The sequence below is a fragment of the Zalophus californianus genome, chromosome 9 (assembly GCF_009762305.2).
Source record: "Zalophus californianus isolate mZalCal1 chromosome 9, mZalCal1.pri.v2, whole genome shotgun sequence".
NCBI classification, from domain to species: Eukaryota; Metazoa; Chordata; class Mammalia; order Carnivora; family Otariidae; genus Zalophus; species Zalophus californianus.
In genome coordinates, this window is record NC_045603.1 from 137,487,791 (window position 1) to 137,500,652 (window position 12,862).

Sequence of the window (12,862 nt, forward strand, 5' to 3'; positions counted from 1 at the left end):
TGAGAGGAGACCTGCCTCCTTCTTTGGGATGGGGAGGCAGAAGCCCATTAGGAGCAGAGGTGTCTGGTGTCCTCCTCTGTGATGCTCTTCTGTGATCTAATCATTGTCCAAACTTCTACACTCCATGAGTGGATGAGTGGAGTGAGGGGAATTGTGGGAAACAGAGCTGGCCTCCACAGTGGGGTTACTATGGATTGGAGAAAAGGGGAGAACACTAAGAGTTAAGTGGGAAGTGAAATAAAAGCAGAGGCTTGGAGGAAGTTCACCCTGAAGACAGAAATCCAGTTTCCAGAGACATTGTGAAGAATGCTATCTTCCTCACATGAGAAGGGGATTCCAGGTGATTTTATTCAAACCTCATAAGACAGGAGACCATTGCCTCATGACCAGACAAGTTATAACATCTTCCCAGGGGGGTAGTAATCAAAAGGTTATGTGCCCACTTACCCCAGTCTGGCAAGGTTACTCTCTTTACTTCCATTTCATTGATGGAGAACCTGGTGCTTATGGAATTTATTTGCTCAGGGTCTCATGGTCAATAAGGTACAGAAGACGGATCCCAGCCTGTCCTAAAAGCTGCGCCCTGAGCTGACCCTTCATATGTGGTCATAATGCCTATGGATTGTATTCTGTCTGAAGACAGGAACAGCATTTCACTCTCTTTTGTTTCCCCGTACCACCAGTCAGTGAGCTTTGCTCAGACTAATGTTGACTATTTTATTGAATTGAAGGTGAAAAGAATCAAAAGACCTAAATCCCATGATTGAAGATCAATATTCAAGGAACATAGATGGTTCAGTGTCAGGGATACCAATCAAATCCGTGTTAATATGCAATTTTATCCTTCACGTAGGGAGTAAGACACCAAGCACAATGGGAAAAAGTGACCCAGCTATAAAAAATTTATCACAAAGGATGGATTTAGACAGACAAGAGAGGGGCAAAATAGGTTATAAAGTGCTCAACATAATCCATTTTAATGAATTGTTAGCCGAATCAGGCAGAACATTTAGGATTTCTGGGAGAAATGTACAAATACCTTGAATATTTATTTGACATTTTCTTTACGGATTCTTTCTTTCCACATGGCTGCAGGTGTTGTTGACCAACGGCCTTGGGAGGAATGATTGCAGCTGAGTCCACACCTTCTCAAATCCTTCAGACTGTTTCTATTTTAGTAGAGTAATTTTTCATTAACAGTAAATCCCTAAGATTTGCTCAACCCGTACCAAAGTGGTTGGCCAGAGTTCAAATTTCTGATTCTAAGGTATCTGATTCGTAGACGCCAGCTTGGAATATTAATCAATGTGTCTTCATATTTATAGCAGGTGCATCTTTGCTTGACTAAAAAACCCCATAGAAGAGCATGGGATGAGGGAAAGGATGAGTCCAACTAGAGTGGTTTGTGCTGAGGAGAGTGAGGGGCGGGGCCGGATGGTCATCACAAGGTGCGGCACACGCTTTGCTGGCCCGTTTGCCGACCTCTAGGGCTGGAATTGTCACAATCCTGGTGACAGGGAGGGCGGGCAAGCAAGGACCCTGAGTGTTGTAGGGCGGGGGTGTCAGGGGCAGACTGGCCATGGGGATTGAAGCTGTGGAAGCCACCTCTTGAAGCGACACTGACACCTGCCTCAGGCTCTACCTGATCCTCACTGTTGATTTGTGAAGGTGTGAGGCCTGGCAAGACCGTGAAGGAAGGAAGGTTCTTCTGGTTTAAGCTCCGCTCCCCTCAGGGCCCTCCTCTCTGTACGCCAGCACATGGCAGATGCTCATCAAGGTTCCAAGGAGGCAGAAGGGAAACCTGCAGTAGGAAGAGCGTCGGGTCGCCTTTTTCAAATTGCCAGCGGGTGAGACCCGGACACCCTCGGGAGTATTTTTCCAGCTCTTTCTTCAGTGGACATGGATGCACAGCTGTAGGTCTGCCTTGAAAGCCCCGGGGCTCCACTGATCACCCCTGGCCACTTCCCCACATCTCAGTTCCTTCCCTGTCAGGTCCAGAAATGTAATTCTAACACAGAAGTATACAGGAGCGGCTGGGTGGCTCCGTCGGTTGAGCGTCTGGCTCTTGGTCTCAGCTCAGACTCGATCTCAGGGTCGTAAGTTCAAGCCCCGTGTGGGGCTCCATGCTGGGCGTGGCGCCTACCGCCCTTCATCCTGTACAGAGCGGCATAGAAAGTGCCTCACTCTAGTTCTGCTTCTCACTTTTCTCTGTCTTCTCTTTCCAGCAGCCATCTCTGTCTTAACAGACAAAGTCCTTATTGACACTATAGAAATAAGAGGAAAACAGGATCGTGGGTATTGAGGTGGTGGCAGAAGTCATGACAAGGGGGCCGGCTGGAATGGTGGTTGGGCCGCAAGGACATGGACAGAGGCCCGAGGAAGACCCTCGCACCGGGAACAGCCGGATGAGAAACTCAGCTGTCGAGAGACCGAGACCGGGCTGGCAGACGTGAGACGGTGTGACAGAGAAAAGTGGGTGACATTTGGGTCAGTGTCCTGCCCCGCCTCCCCGGGGAGGCACGACCCGTCAGGCAGGCTTGCCCTGTCTCTGCAGAGACGCCCTCTGTCCTCGGGCTCCTGTCCCCCGGCCTGTGGTGCTGGTCGGTCTCTCCCGCATCTGCCACCACAGTGGTGAGCTCGGGGCCCCCGGATCACAGTCTGGTCCTCCGGGGTCTTGTGCGCAGTGACGTTGCCCGAGCCGTGGTGACCTGAATATGTCCAGAGAGTTGCTGCCTGGATGCCTGCAGGGACCCACGATGGTGAGGGCAAGAGAGCTGGCGTCCAGGGGGCTCTGTGGCGGTGAAGAAGAACAGTGAAACCACCAGGAGGGGACAGCATGGGAGACATGCAGGGGCAGCATTTAGGGCTTGAACATGGGGACAGCTCATGGCGCTCGCTACGTATTGCTGCATAAACTGGTGTCCAAGAGAGACAGAGACCAAGAGAGACAGAGGGAGAGCACAGAGTGAGAGTGGCTGAGAAGGAAGGCAGTCTTTTCCAACAGGATCACAGAAAGAACATACAGCCCCTCACAGACCAACAGTGTGTGTTCCCGGGGGCGGGGGATCCCTGGGGCCATCTTGGAGGCAGCCTACCTCACTCATGGAGGTTGCGAGGGAAGACAAAGCCCACAGTGGAAACAAAGTTGGGGCCGGGGGTAGATGTAGGGAAGACTATATGCTGGCGCATCTCCAGTTGAGGGGCTCAGGGAGGGAGTCCACCGGATTTGGAGATGTGGCCAATGGGGAAGGAAAGCTTTGCCTCTGGGGTAATGCTGGTGAAGCACCACTGTGGAAGGTGCCCGTGCTCCCACCCGGTTTTCAGTATCGGTGTAAACATGCAGAAACACACCAGGGAATACAAACATCCTACAGACAAGGTGGAAACACAGCAATGTTCCTGAGAGGATGCTTTCAGTGAACTGTGGTATTTCTGGACGCTCCAAGAATGAGAGAAAGGGTAGACAGAGGACGCAAGGGGGTGCATTTTACTGCTCTTTCTGGTTGGAGGCTCAAGGGGACAGTCTGGGGTGATGAACCCACACAATCAGTTAAAACAGACAAAATAGTATAACTTTGATGAAGATGTACATTATATGCTCTTTAAATACAGGCCCTATTCCGTATCCAGAAATTCCATCCCTCCCTCCCTTCTTGCCTTTTCAAAAAAAAAAAAAAAAAATTACAAAAGTGTTCTGTGCATTCACACGGGCATTCAGAAAGATCCATTAGCATGTGGCACCTGCAGTGAAGTGTTTTGCAGGGGATGAAGCAATACACAATTCCAGATTTTCTTCTCCTTTCTATGTCAATATCAGCACCCATTTATTTCAAATTAGTGAATGCAAGTAGAAAAAACATGACCCGAAAAGGGGTAAGAACCTAACAACAGGCAGAGACAATTAAATACAACCCCTCCCCCTCCGATCAGTCATCACTGTTTCTGTGACCTCTGGTTCAGATAGCTACTGTGTTTTATGTCTAATGGGCATTAACTTTTCTTCCCGCCTTACTTACGGTAAAAAATTTGAACTCTTTCCTTTCTAGATTTTTTGGGCGAGATAATACAATTTCCCATTGTTTCACAAAGGTGTAAGCAGTTAGTTTTTCTCGCTGGGCTGAAAGCACCTTCTCCCTCCGTCCTGCAGCTTCGGTATCAATCAGGCAGGCACGGTGCGTGGAGCCTGAGCTCCCAGTGAGGTGTCAGGTGGGGCGCGAGTGGTTTGCACCGGCTAACGTGAGCTCCCTCCATTTATGCTCGACAGGAAGGCATTTTAGCCTATCTTTCAAGATTCTTTTTAGCAGTGTACCAATTTTGAGAAGTTTGTCCTTTACCTATCATCCCTGTAACCTATTTTTGAGCCGAAGGCAGACGCCCAACGACTGAGCCACCCAGGCACCCCGCCCCCCGCCGTAACCTATTTAAAAAATGTGCATCTCTGCTAAGAGATTTTGTGTACGTGGACAGAGAAAAGATGGCTTGTATGCAAAATACCTACGACGCCCAACAACGCACTCACTTCTCTCTGGCGTTCATCCTACAGGTTCCCTTAAAATTGGATGCTGTATCAGTTTGTATTTCAAGGATGCAAAATGCATGAGGACACTTTTCAGTCAGAGAGCTCTCAGGAATGGAAAGGAAGGCAGTGTCCAGAAAAACTGGGCCCAGCTGGGGATTTATGCTGGAATATACCAGCAGACCCCTAAAGTGCTGGCCACAGTCTTTACATATGTCTATGCGTGTAATTAACCCGGTGTTCAATGCTGTTGAGTGACTTTGGCAAAGTGGGCAGCGGCAAGTGCCGTAAAACATTTCTGGTTTGTCTCTCCACCATCTCTGCTTTAGGCTAACCCATTTTAAAGGCACCTGGCAAGTGCCTCGGGCTCATGCACTGAATTAAACTCTGTGCTTCTAAGGGGTGGAAACACTGGCCTGGATTAGGCGTGGGGCTGGGCTGTGAGCTTGCTCTCCTCCGGCCTCTGCCCTCCCTCTGCCGTCCCTGCACCTGCCCCCTGGGAAACAGTGCAGGGCGGCCAGCCTGAAGGAGCCCTCGGGATCAGGTCTGCGAGGGATCGGTGCATGCCCTCCCCGGGCCCCCAGCTTGGAAAGCTGCAACGCTGTGCCACCGGTCCATTTTATGTCCTCACTTTATTCACTGTCATGCCTCGCTTTGGGGCTTCAGGCATAGCAGGAACAATTCCAATCTTGCAAAAATAATTTCAGTGTTAATTCAGGTGTGCTGAACATTACTAATTTGGGCGTCATTTCTTTCAGCAAAAATGAATTAAGGAGGTGCCCAGACCGAACTGTCCAGCTAGAGCTGGACTTGCGGAATCACGGGAGGCAGACAGAAACCTTCCCTCTCCCCTCCTCTTCCCTCCCTCCCTCCTTTCCCCCCAGTCTCTCTCTCTCCTTTTGACAATGAGCATGCTTTACTTTTCTAATCAAAACCAAAGAGTGGTTGCACAAGAGGTGCCCAGATAGTTGTCGGCGAAAGTAGCTTTCGCAGCTCTAGGAGCTAGGCTGTTTCTCAGCACATCTCCTTCATTCCTTGAATGTCTGGCGAGCATCTGAGGAAGGGCCTTGCTCTCAGTAGCCCGCATTCTCCGACATCTGTAGCCCAGTAGATCAGGAATCCCTGGTGGCCCAGAGAGGGAATGTTTTCCTTTGACTTGATGTCTCTGGGTGTGAATTCCAGGGTGGTTGACTCAAATCTAAGGTAACTGCCCTGCTGGTGATGGGATAACACTTCTGTGCGTCTCCTTGGGGACCAGGGCAGGTTGGCCCAAGGGCTCGAGGACGTGCTCAGGTCTGACCAGACGAACACTCAGATGGCCTGGCAGCCCGGCTTCTGTGTGCCCCTTGGATCTGTGGACCCCAACGGGCTGCCGCCCCGCCGCCGCACCCCTGCCCTCGGGACATGGGTGCGCACCTGTGTCCCTCCCTATTGGTCACAAGGACCCAAAGCTGCCCTCCCCAAGTCACTGCCTCCTTCTCTCTTGTTCCCATTGCCTGAGCGCTTTCCTCCAAGGATTGCATCACAGGAATTTATTAGTAACTCCGTCCCGTGCCAATCCAAAGTGGGGGTGGCCATTCCGGTCACAGATTCCAGAGGATCACACTCTCCCACTTGATGCTGGGCTCCAGAATTGAGTCCTGCAGGTCTCTGTTGGTGACTCCTAGGTGACTACTCCTGCCAGGATGCATGCACGGACCTGGGGAACAGGTGCAGGATGGGGCGGGGGTCAGAGCTGGTGGCCTGCTGGGCCCTGGGGTGTCCCAGTCTGGGGGGCACTCTTTTCATTCACTGTCCACTGAGCAGTGTTCTGTAGATCTGCAGAAACAGAAGGTGACTCAGGAAACGATACCCACACACATGGTGTTTGTAGCAAAGCCTGAGGGTTTCCTCTGATGGAGAGACAGTCGACTGCCTTCCTGAGGAAAATATAAGCCCAGCATTACTTTCATTTGCCTCCAGGACATTTAGCGGTTCTGTAGCCATTGGTGAGTTCATTCAGCCTTCTGACGGCACATCTTCGCTCCTCCTAGTTTCTGTTTAATTCGTCTTAATATCGCATTGTCTCTGCATTTATTAATGAGTTAAATATATTCTTGGACACTTGCCCTGGGGTCATATGTCTAGCCTTGGAAATAGTATTTTATCACTCTCCAAACTCAAGGCACCCAAACTCACGGTCACACATTCTCGGTTTCTCTATCAGTCTCTGAGCTCCCACGTGCCTTCATGGCAAGAAGCATGATCTGCCTCCAGAAGCTTCCTCTTCCCCAATATTAGAGGGACTTCTCTCTTGACCCGGGGGCTTTGCACACGCGTGCGCGCGCGCACACACACACGCAGTAGCAGGTGGAATTATAGGACTCAGCAACTGCTTATAAAGCATGGCTGTGCTGTGACAGGACAAACACAGCACCTGGCCGCTTTTGTTTCCTGCACCTGCTCAATTAGAAATACCTTTAAACACAGGCCGTGGAAATTACTGCAGGAACAGAACCACACAAGGGGAAATTGAAGACTGTCTTCCAACAACCCTACTTTTAATCAAGGCTGGAAGCTGGGAGAAAGAGGCGGGGCAGGACTCTGGATTCGACGCCGCTTCCCAGCAAAACGATGTGCGTGACCAGCCACACGTCACACATCCATGCAGCTTCACCGACAACCAAGAAAATCGGACCAGGCTGACTGACTCCCCGCCGTTGAATAATCTGGCTCCACACCTCTGATGTTGCGTGGGCATGCATTTATTGATGCGGGTTTACTAGCACTCCTGGACTGTTTCCGCCCCCCTGCCCTTCTGCAGGAACGCGGGTGATGTATGGGACCCACGGGGGAAGTGGGAGGGGTGCCAGTCGCCTTTTTGTCAGACAAATCCAGGGTCCAGATGTGGTTCTCTTGTGTGCTGGTGTTGTGGCTCTGAAAACACCAGAGGGGCAGATTGGAAATGCAGGCGAGCCTGCCCTTCGTGCTTCTCCCCATCCTGGGAGAGAGGCTCCCTGCTTCTCACCTCCATGTCATCCCTGCAGCAGGGAGAAGGTAGCATGTGCCTTCTGCTGGGGCCTGGTGATGTGTGGGAATGTGCACGAGATGCTCCGGGCACCAACGGTGTCCTGAACACACACAATCATTGTTTTAAGTGACACTTGAGGCTCTGGTCTGGTGTGTTCCACACGTGCATGGAGATACTTGGGGGCGGGGGGTGCTCTTTAAACCGGGTGTTTGGGGTCCTGGAGCATCCCACATGCTGGATTGTTCGCTGAGTATGACTCCTTTCTTCTGCTTGTCAGAGAATCAGCGTGAAGGGAACGAGTGAGATTTCTTGACCAAGGTCACATCCTTGGGCAGTAGAGTTTCTAAAATGTGCAGAGAGAACGTTAATATAGACTCCACGTGCAGGAGAGCCTCATGGGGAGCTCAAATGCGGGGGGCTGGGTCCCTCCATGCCCCCCCCCCCGGTGGAGGTGGACAGTAGCTGGAGAAGAGCCCGCATGGGGCCCCCGCACGTGGGGACCCTCCAGGTGTCTGGGAAACTTTCAGATTCGAGGATCCGCTTTGCATGCTGTGATTTTGACCCTCACTGAATCTAGACTTGCAATGCTTCACGGATTCTTAGGGAACACACAAATCAGCAGAGTGTTGATAATGAAAAGTTGTCCCTGCCCCCCCTTTCCTTTCCCTCGTAAATTAAAACGAGTTGACGTAGGAAGAAGACAGAATTCAGTTATTTTTGGTGATTGCAGTGTCAAATTGATAATTTGCTCAATTTTCTTGCAAAATTGCTTAATTGAGAACAACTAAGCAGATGGTTCTTTGTTTTGCGGCGTCCAGCTACTAACCCTGAGCCAGCCCTAGGCTCGCTTCCCGCAGAACGCGCAGGCTGGGCGCGAGCGGCAGGCCGGCTCCGTTCCTCCCGCTGTGCCCACAGGAGGGCGCTCACGACATGCGCAAGATGGGCCGGGCGGGCTCCGCGGAAATCGGATTTAGCTTCAGGCTTCTAAACGGGTTTTCTTGGCTAATGACCAGGTAATACTCCTTCTTACCTCAAATCTACCCGTTCATTTCCCCTCTTCCCTTTTTACAAAACAACCGTTACCGAATGTGACAAGGGCAGGCCGAGGGGTTGCTGTTTTTCGTGCCATGGTGGTTCCCGCCACGCAAGACTCCAAGTTGGTAAGAAGCTGACTGAGCTCGGGGATTCTTGTTGGGCCCGTGGTTCAGTCCTGAGCCAGCCCCCCGCGGGCACGGGGGCCCCAGCAAGCCCCCATCTGCAGGCCGTCAGGGGCCCCTGCCTGCCCCCGATCCTGCTTCCCCGGTGTTCGCTGTAGGGTCCCCTGTGCTTCCTGTGGAGTCCCAATCCTGTCTATGGTGTGCTTCCGCCCACTGAGACCACTGGGCCTCTTCAAACTCTACCAGGTATGTGCCTCCATATCCAGGACCGCGTGGAACACGGGCCCTTGAGCGAGCCATGGACCAGAATTGGGTGTGGAGCTTCCCAGATACAGGTGGCAGGTCCGCCCTGGAGCTCTGCTTCCGTGGGCGTGGTGTGAGGTCTGGGCACACACGCATGCACACGCATTTCAGGCTTCCCAGGGGAAGAGACGGGGACACACAGCTAGTTTTGAAAACCGCCGTTCATTCCACACTGTAGCCCGACCATCATGCCTACCGCTGAACACACCGCGTCCTCGTGGTGCCTGCCCAGAAATCATACAGAACGGGGCAGGATCCAGCTCAAATGCCCTTAAGGCAGTTTGGGTGGTCCCAGGAGCTCCCCCCACTATGTTTAGTGTGGGACCCGCAGCTCCAGGGCAGCTTCTGCTGGGCTCTGCTGAGCCCTCTCTCCCTGGGGGCGTTGCAGACCTCAGAGTCCTCGGAGAAGCGCATCTGTGTGTCATTTATCTTTGGAAGACACCCCCCTTGACAAATCTGTGGCTCTTATCCGAGAGTGCAGTCCCATCGTTCTACTGGATGATTTTGTTGTCAAACAAGATAACGTTTCCCCTAAAAACATGCTCTTTCTCCCTCTTCAACTCCACCGGGACACTCTTAGGTGGGTTATTCTTTTTCCACAACACACGGTAATGTTTCGGATACTGACAGCTTGGGCCAAGCTGGTGAGAATGTCCCAAGTGGTTGTCAAAGAACGCCTCATCAAGTTCCTCCTGGGGAATAGGGTTTCTATCCAGAATAGAGGAAGGGTTAAAATATGATGGAGAAAACCAAGCTGTTGAAACACTTGCCATGTGTTTATAAGGGTACTGGCACCGTGTGGTCATCGCGAGCCTGGCCCCCGGGTGGCTTAGGGTCAAGTGCTGTCCACACTGCCGTCTGTGACCCTAGTCCCAGCCTCATCTGCTGACCAAGTGCCAACGCATGTGTCCCCAGCTCTCACGGGCTCCTGTGTGCCCCGAGGAGGGGGGCGCCGCAGGCTTTGAAGACGGAAGCCGTGCGGGTAGCGAGCGAACAGGGCAGGGAAAGGTCGGAGTATCCAGGACCATCGCCACTCAGGACAATGAGGGGCACGCTAGCCATTCCTCTGAAATTTCCCCAGGCCCTTGGGGAGTAGAGGATGATGATGCAGCTTTTGAAGGAACAAGATTCTCAGAATGGAGGCCATTTGCACCGTGCAAACTCCCCTCCTCCCCTCTCAAAAAATGCATTGTCCCTCCTTGGAGAAACAGAAAATATTCAGAATTTCTAGATGAAAAGTACTATGATGGTCAATCACTTGGAATCAGAGTTTCAAAAACATATTTTGAAGCTGTTAGGGTTTACTTTGAAACCTCTTAAACCTTTGGATGTATAAGCAAGTCTGGGGAAGGTGCTAGTGCATCCTTTGGAAACTCCCCATCTTTATGTTATTGTCTGACCTTAAATGGTTTTCCCAGGATAAGGAGAACCTGACCACATTTTCATCAGGATAAGGATCTTGGCATAATCTCACAGCATATTTCCCTTGCAATATTCCATTTGGTCATCTGAGAGTTCACGTTTTTCCTTATCTCAGGAGGTTCAGGTCTGCTTATGAAATAGTGCTACAGTCAAGTCAGTGATTTGGAAGGGAAATTCCAGCTTCTTTGGCTTTCCACTTACAATGGCCATGATAAAACATAATTGGTCCTTGGTTCCTGTTGCTTTCCTGGCCGACTCACACCTCGTGACCTTTTAAGAAGGAAGAAAACTTACAAGCACTTTGGTCCCAACCTGCGTCTTTACAGATGGGGAGATTGAGTCCCAACGAGAGGGCGTCCCTCAGCTAGGCTGTAGCAGGATAACATTCTCAAGGGGGGACCTCTAACCCCAGAGACAACTTTGTTTATTTTTATTTACTCCTCAGAGCAAGAGTTAACCCTTCCAGATCGAGGAGGAGAATGTAAGGTGCACAGCCAGAGAGGATTTCAAAATACAGACATGATACAGTGTTAGAACCAAGTGTAGGCTTTTGGAGAAGTGGGTATTTCTTCACAACATTTGAAAGAAGGTCAGTCCAGGGAACTAGTGAGCGTCGCTAAGTACTTAGGGTGCCCGTGGGGGTCACTGGAGAGATTATTCAGGTTTGACCACTGTCAATTCTTCTGAAGATGAACAAAGCATCTTTATTTTTTATAAATTATCTCCAAGTGAAGAAATCATTTGGGAAGGATGAGCTGAACACACGATCAGCTTTCCTTTTCATTCTGGGCGTTACTGGGAAGAACGTGAGGTGAGGATGAAGCAGGTGAGTGTGAAGCCAACCACAACGCCCGAGAAGAAAAGCACTCAGGAAAACACTGTGTTTCTGAGGCGCCTGGGTGGCTCAGTCGGTGAAGCGTCTGCCTTCGGCTCAGGTCATGATCTCGGGGTCCTGGGATCGAGCCCTGCATCCGGCTCCCTGCTCAGCAGGGAGTTTGTTTATCCCTCTGCCTCTGCCACCCCCCCCCCCCCCACCGCTCATGCTCTCTCCCTCTCTCAAATAAATAAATATTAAAAAAATAAACATCGTGTTTCTGTCATTAAGGAGACCTAAGAGGGGCACTTCTGGCCAGATTCTGCAAAATCAGACTAAAGTAGGTGAGTTGAATCGGGTACATTAGTGCATTGACCGGGGGGATGGTCTCAGGGCGTCAGACCCTAAGCAGGTGCTACTATGGAACGAGGTTTTACAAGAATTAGACCAGAAGCAACAATATCAAGAGGAACAGGGCTGGAAAATCACCCAGTTTGAGGGGGTAATCTGAAAGTTCCTTTTGGCAGAGCAACAATTAGGAAAAAAAAGAGTATCAGCCTTCTGGGGCTCACGTTCCTGCCTCAGCTGGGCAGGCACTTGCTCACTGGGCTGGTGCGATTCCTTTCTTAATGGCCGTGTATTTTAAACCTTGGGAAGGCTCCGCCTGAAGACTCACGCACATAAAACAAGTCAGACCCAGAGCATCAACACTTTCTGGCTGTGGGGAACAATCTGTTTATATTTCATATTTTAAGTAATTGTAATATTTAAGAGATTTTGACATATGGACTATTTCAGAGATTAGGCTCATGATTCCAAATTAAAATGTGTAATTGCTCAGTTAAATTTAGACTTGTTGTTTTAAATTGAAAGGCATAAGATCATTTAGTAACACTTGTACGCAGGACTGCCGTGTTGAAGAGAACACGGGAGAATTGCTGTGTTTACAGGTTCAGTTTACTGCATTTACTTGAGTTGTTAAATATGTGGGAAGTTTTTGTTTATTAAGTGATGGCTTGGAAATGAATATAAGGAAACCATACTAAGTTAAATTTGTAATATAGTTGGAGGTATTTAACAGCATTTGATGAATTGAGTTTTGAAAGCTCCCGAAATAACTGATAAAACTTACTGCATTTATATGTAGAATAAATTAGCATAAATCTAAGAAGTCAGGGAATGATGTATTGGTATTTGCTATGTTAAAAGTAATGTCAATAAAATAACAAAAACAGAGGTCTGGGTTGCCCCAGGATTCTCTCTGAAGGGCACCAAGAAACTCTGGGACACGCACTACGACTGTTTGAAATGCACACATAGACATCCTTGCTCTTGTTAAAAATGACTCCTTGTATTAATTAATAGAAAGAAACTAATGTAAGTGACCTGTTTCCAAGTAGACTATGAACCTCAGGAAAACAGAACCCCTGTGTGCTAGGCTTCAGTAACCCCCTGAGGATTTCTTGTGCCCCTGCCACCTCTGCATGCTGCTTCAGGTTCCTGAAATGCGTCCTGGACTCGGTGTCCAGCTGCAGAGGACACGGTGAACTAATGCACGGAGGGAGGAATTCCGCAGAAGTGCAGGTGGGGCACTTGTCTACGGGCAGCCGATGGTGAGCTAGGGTATGAAGGGTGGGCGG